Raw genomic sequence first — 5344 nt, forward strand, 5'->3', positions numbered from 1 at the left:
TATGAGGGAAGTCCAAAAAAAGACATATTTGACCGCATTGGGTCTTAGTTGTGGCACAAGGGATCTAGTTCCCTGACCAGGGATGGAACCTGGACCCCCTGCATTGGGAGCTCGAGTCTTAGCTGCTGGACCACCAGGGAAGGCCCCACACTTTTGGAGGCTGAGAAGTCTAAGATCAGAGTGCTGGCAGATCTGGTGTCTGGTGAGAACCTGTTTCCTTGTTCATAGATGGCTTTTTTCCCCTGTGTCCTCACAGGGCAGACAGTGGGAAGGAACTTTCCTGGAGTTTCTTTTAGTACACTAATTCCATTCATAAGGGCCCCACCCTCATGACCTAATCACTTTCCCAAGACCCCACTTTCGAATACAATTTCATTTGGGATTGGGTTTCAACATATGAATTTTAAGGGGGACACAAACATTCAGACTATCCTGGCTAAACAGATATGGATTGTTATTATCAAAGATAAAATACAGAAAATAAAAAGCAGGCAACCCCCATGGTGGTGATCAGATTTTCTGGGAGCATGAGGATAAGTCATTTTGACAGAATGGAAGGAGAGAGAGCAGGAAAAACCCAGAAAAGGTAATGTGACCTAGAGAGGAAAGACTCCTTGATATCATTATATATCATAGGAAGCTGTGGGTATTTATGGGGTGGGGGTGGGCAGAAAGATGCACAAATAGAGGCTGGTGAATGCCGCTCTGCTTCCAATACTTTGCTTTTCAAACAAAGTTTATTTAATTCAGATGAAAGCCCTGGTAGGGTAAGTGTGTTTTATTTATAAGGTAACTGAAGTCAAAGGGATTTCACTACTGTACTCAGGGTTATATAGGATGTTTGAGTCCAGATCTAAATGCTGATCTGAGGCTGTGTGGCTGTGCAGTCTCGGCTCCCACAGAGTCTAAAAGGGTCTGCTCCTTGCCCTGTTTGGAGGTGTCCCTTTAAGAGCCAGGGCAAGGGCCACCAGAGAACATCTGTTAGTCTCTTCCTCAGCTCTTAGAAAAAAAATTTTGAACTACAAATCTACAAATGCTGCTGAGACCTAGACCACCCAGTGGAGTTGTTCACTGCTGAAGGGAGCAGGGGCGTGAAAGAGGAAGGTAGGAAGTTGTTAAGATGTAGCACTGGTCTGGACTTTGTTTTTAGCGGAAGTGTGCATATGTTCAGAAAGCGGAAATCAGTGAGGCTGGGGTGTGTGGAGGTTGAGGCTTGCTTTGTTTACTTGTATTATTTTCTGTCGTTAGGGCTAATTTCTTCTCGTATCTTATTTCTCTTTATTTTTTAATCACGTGGGGTTATTAATGTTTGCATTAACTAGTTATCTGTGTGTCTCCATCTGAGTCAACCTAAAAATCATAAATGACTACAGTAACAATCTGGGAATGGAAGTGACTGAAAGAGATCTAATATTCTTCTCTGTGTTACCAGTTTACCTAATCAGGATTTAAATCTTTGAAAAACCTTAATGCATTTGGGTATTGAAGTTTTCGTACAAGTGAAGTTTTCCTATAAGTCCAGCTGTTAGACTTGATGGGTGAAACTTGCCCCCACTGATGATACTGGGAACTTTGCCCATAAAATTGGGGACCATGGTTGGAAATAAACTCTCAACATTTTTAGAACATGGAATAAAATGAGTATGATTAATGTAGTCATTACTCCATGGAGCTCATTTTCCTTATGAAAGTTGTCAGAGTGAGTCTGGAGGGACGATTTGATTACATGAGTAAAGGGGCAAATCTAAGCAATGATCGGAATAATTCAGCCCCCAAACTTCTCACTTGAAATAAACAGGGAGCTGATGTTTAGAGGTGAGACCGGGCAAAGGGAAATGTTTTTCTCTCATCTTTTGATTTTTTGGTTTCTTTTTTTTTCTGAATAACACTTTTAGTTTTCTCAGTTCAAGTGAATGGACATTCTGTGTGTATTGGGTTGGGGGGGTTAGGGGGAGTTGGGGAGAGAAAGAAGAAGCATTCCAAGCTTTGCAAAGCTTTTCTACTTTATGTAATGGACTCCCCCTTTCCTGGAAGGCCCCAGGCCTATTCTGTCTCCCTGTCATGATCCTGATCAGGAGCAGAAGGACTCGGGTGGGATCCCTGGCAGCAGACTCAGAGTTTGGACCTCGACTTCAGCACTTTCTTCTGGCCTTGATGCAGTTATCTATTTCTGGCAGCGCGAGGTGTGCGGAGGTTACCCTCTAGTTTCGGTATGCAGGCTTCTCATTGCACTGACTTCTCTGGTTGTGGAGAACGGGCTCTAAGGCACTCGGGTTTCAGCAGCTGGGGCGCGTGCGCTCAGTAGTTGCCGCTGGCCTTGGTGCAGTTTTTAACCCGTCTCAGTTTCCTCATCAGCAAACGGGGATAATGACATTCCTTGTATTTCCAGGTTGTGATGAAACAAATTTCTAGGCGCAAGATGAAGCTGCTTCTACCTGGATGTCACCTCAGCAAACAGAAATGGAGATAACATCCTTGTAAATGTTCCTCTGGACCAGAAATGCAGGATGTCCAGTCAATCAGTCCCCAGACGCCAATCCAAGTCTGGGCCTTTCTGTCCAAACAAGGCAGACTATGAGGCTCCAGCCAATCAGATATTTTCTATTTGTCTTTCCTTGTTCTTTTTTCTTTATCCTATCAGAGCTTCCTGCCTTCTGCCCCTTTTTGCACTTCTTGGGATAGAAACTGTCCACTTTATGAAGTGTTAAATAAGGTTTGTTTGTATCACCTAAATTGTCTTCCTTAATCATCTTTTCTCACGATATCCATACACTGTTACATCCACAATGTGAATGGAATCCACATTTAACAAGATATGAGTTGCAATCAGCCCTCCAGCTTCCTGAAAATACACCTGTTATAATCTGCATGTTCTCTTTGCAGGTATTGTCCAGTGTTAGAAAGAGTATTTGAATGCTCTTAAATTCATGGTATATTTCTCAAAAGCATATCCTTCACATCTAAACATCACCTTATTTTTTTGAACCCACACTTAGATTGGATCCTACTGTTCTGTGGTCTTCCCTGGGAGCCTGATTTTTATGGAGCTGGTAGGGGTCCTGGGCATATGAAGAGATTCGCAGTTGTGGAAACCAGACAGTTGATGTTCTAAACAGCTTGGCTGAGAAAACAGTCATTTCTGTTTCTTCTGGGTTACATTCTTGTCACCTGCTTTTCCATGAGATGGTCAGAGACAGAGGAAAATTGATTAGGAGGCTCATCGCTATTATTATTAATATCTTTGAAAAGCTTTGTAAATTGGATATTTGCAAAGGAGAACTGCTTAAGAAACAGGACAATCATTCACTGTCTGTCTGAGACAAATATTTCTGTGGTACTGACTGCAAAAATCATTTAGGTTGTACAGATCAAGCTCCATGAACAGCATTTCATTACAGAAAGATGGCAAGAACTGTCTTATTAAGAAACAATGTGATGGAAAAACAAGATTAAAGTGAGTCAAAAAAGAAATTACCAAGCAGGGATCAAAAAAGAATAGAGGGAGGCTTGAATATGGATATATAGGTCCAGATAAATTAATTCTATGGGCATTTGTTTGTAATAATTATGCATAAATATTTGAATAATAACCACACCCCCAAATTAACTGAAAATTATATTCCATTCAATTGCATGAAGCAGTTTACATGTCCATTAACAACTGAGCCAAGGAACATGTAATGATGTGAAAAGGAAGAGCCCCATGAAATGTTTCCATAAAAACTGAGTTTTCCTTTCACTTACATTTACTTGTCAATTTCAAAGGAATCAAATTTCATTAACCATATAAATAAAGTATCCTGAAGGCACTAGCTACTGCTGTTTCTGAAAGCTACCCTATATTTAGAAACTTTCTGTGGCTTTCAGATAAATGTATTTCCTTTAGAAAAGCAATTCTCACAACCTAACCTAAGTGGACAGAGCAGGGGCTGTTTCTAATGAAACTAAGGAATTCGTGATGTCATCTGGTGTGTGGCAATCCCTCCATTAAGAAGGGAGGATCAGAAGACGCAAAACCCTATGATTACACCAAGCAACTTGAAATGCATCAAAAGCTCATTATGCGTGATCAGTTTGCACCAAAATACAACTCTATAGAAAGTGAAAAGGTCTGCTCTTTTTATGTAACTTAGCTTTGGAAGCCAGCGGTGACAAACTTCACAGATCAGCAGCCTCCCCTTTGAGCAAATGTAGAAAACCACTTGTTAGTTCCTCCCCTCTAAGCAGCCCTCCCGGTGGCTCCACTTTGTTTTTAAACTTCTTTATTTTTGGTAAAAGTCAGGCTTACCAAGCTCTAAAGTACACGGAACCTCCTGCTGTCCATCCCAAGCGGCCCCAAGATGAAAAGTGGTGCATCACGTGTAACAAAGCAGAGGAAGGTTATTTTATTAATAGTTGGCACCAGAATTCCCCCTGGAAAGGGAAATGGATTTACTTTGAAAAATACCCTGATAAGAGCTGGGAGAGTAGGAGAGAGCCCCGGAGGGGCTAGGGTGTGGGCGGAATGTTTCTGAGACAAAGGGAGCAATTTGGCATAAGTTCCCAGCGCAGCGTCAGAAGAGACAGGGGAGGGGCCGCAGCCACCAAGAGGGCCGAGAGTCGCTCTCCTCTGCTCACGTGACTCTTCCTTGCCTCCCTCCCGGACACAGCTTCGCTGAAATGACTAAACTGATTAAATATTTGATGCCAGTCTTTTTAAAAAATAGAATCACGTATAAAGTAAGGATTGGGTTGTGTCTAGATCAACTGAGTAGAACACGAGATAACTTGTGTGGACCCGAGTGGAGGCAAAGAACAACCTCTCAGAATAAGTGTTAGGAATTTTTTAGATGCTCACAGATTTAGATGGTTTTTTGAAATCTCTGAAGGGATTAGAAAGCTCCTCATGGCAACTTGGTTAAACCAGCTACTTTATGGGCAGAATCACTACTTTGTGATACCCTCGTCACTGACGGGAAGCAACTGTCTTAAGCTACTTCGTGGAGAGGTATGTGGAAATGTGATGCAGTAAACACTAAAAATCATAGTTGATTTTGCAGTCTTTGAACTGGCTAGACTTCAAAATAATGCTAATTTAAGAGGCTGGCAGAGGAAAATAATGCTTTTAGTAGAATATCAAAGAAATTTAAGATCCCAGCCTTACATTTCATAAATGTCCAACACCACCAGTTTTTCAAAATCAATTCAAAATCCTGAAGAATGAGAGATAAATTCAGAACTGGATAAACTGGGTATCTAATAGTCCCAGGGAATTTTTTATTACCCACGTTGCTAAGACGCAGGTGAAGATGTACCAACAAATTGGTACCTTTGTACAAGATCATCATATCTGTTCTAGGATCAT

At 41.5% G+C, this 5344-nt stretch overlaps 1 long non-coding RNA gene across 1 annotated transcript; it reads right to left on the reverse strand.

Annotated features, from left to right (window-relative positions):
* Positions 1–731: 731 nt before the first annotated feature.
* Positions 732–4981, reverse strand: LOC133247571 (uncharacterized). The gene is made up of 2 exons (XR_009736430.1): positions 4289–4981; positions 732–3168 (listed from the first exon to the last, which is right to left on the reverse strand). It is a non-coding gene; the product is annotated as an uncharacterized LOC133247571 (long non-coding RNA).
* Positions 4982–5344: the final 363 nt, after the last annotated feature.

This window comes from Bos javanicus, chromosome 5, assembly GCF_032452875.1.
Source record: "Bos javanicus breed banteng chromosome 5, ARS-OSU_banteng_1.0, whole genome shotgun sequence".
Classification (NCBI taxonomy): Eukaryota; Metazoa; Chordata; class Mammalia; order Artiodactyla; family Bovidae; genus Bos; species Bos javanicus.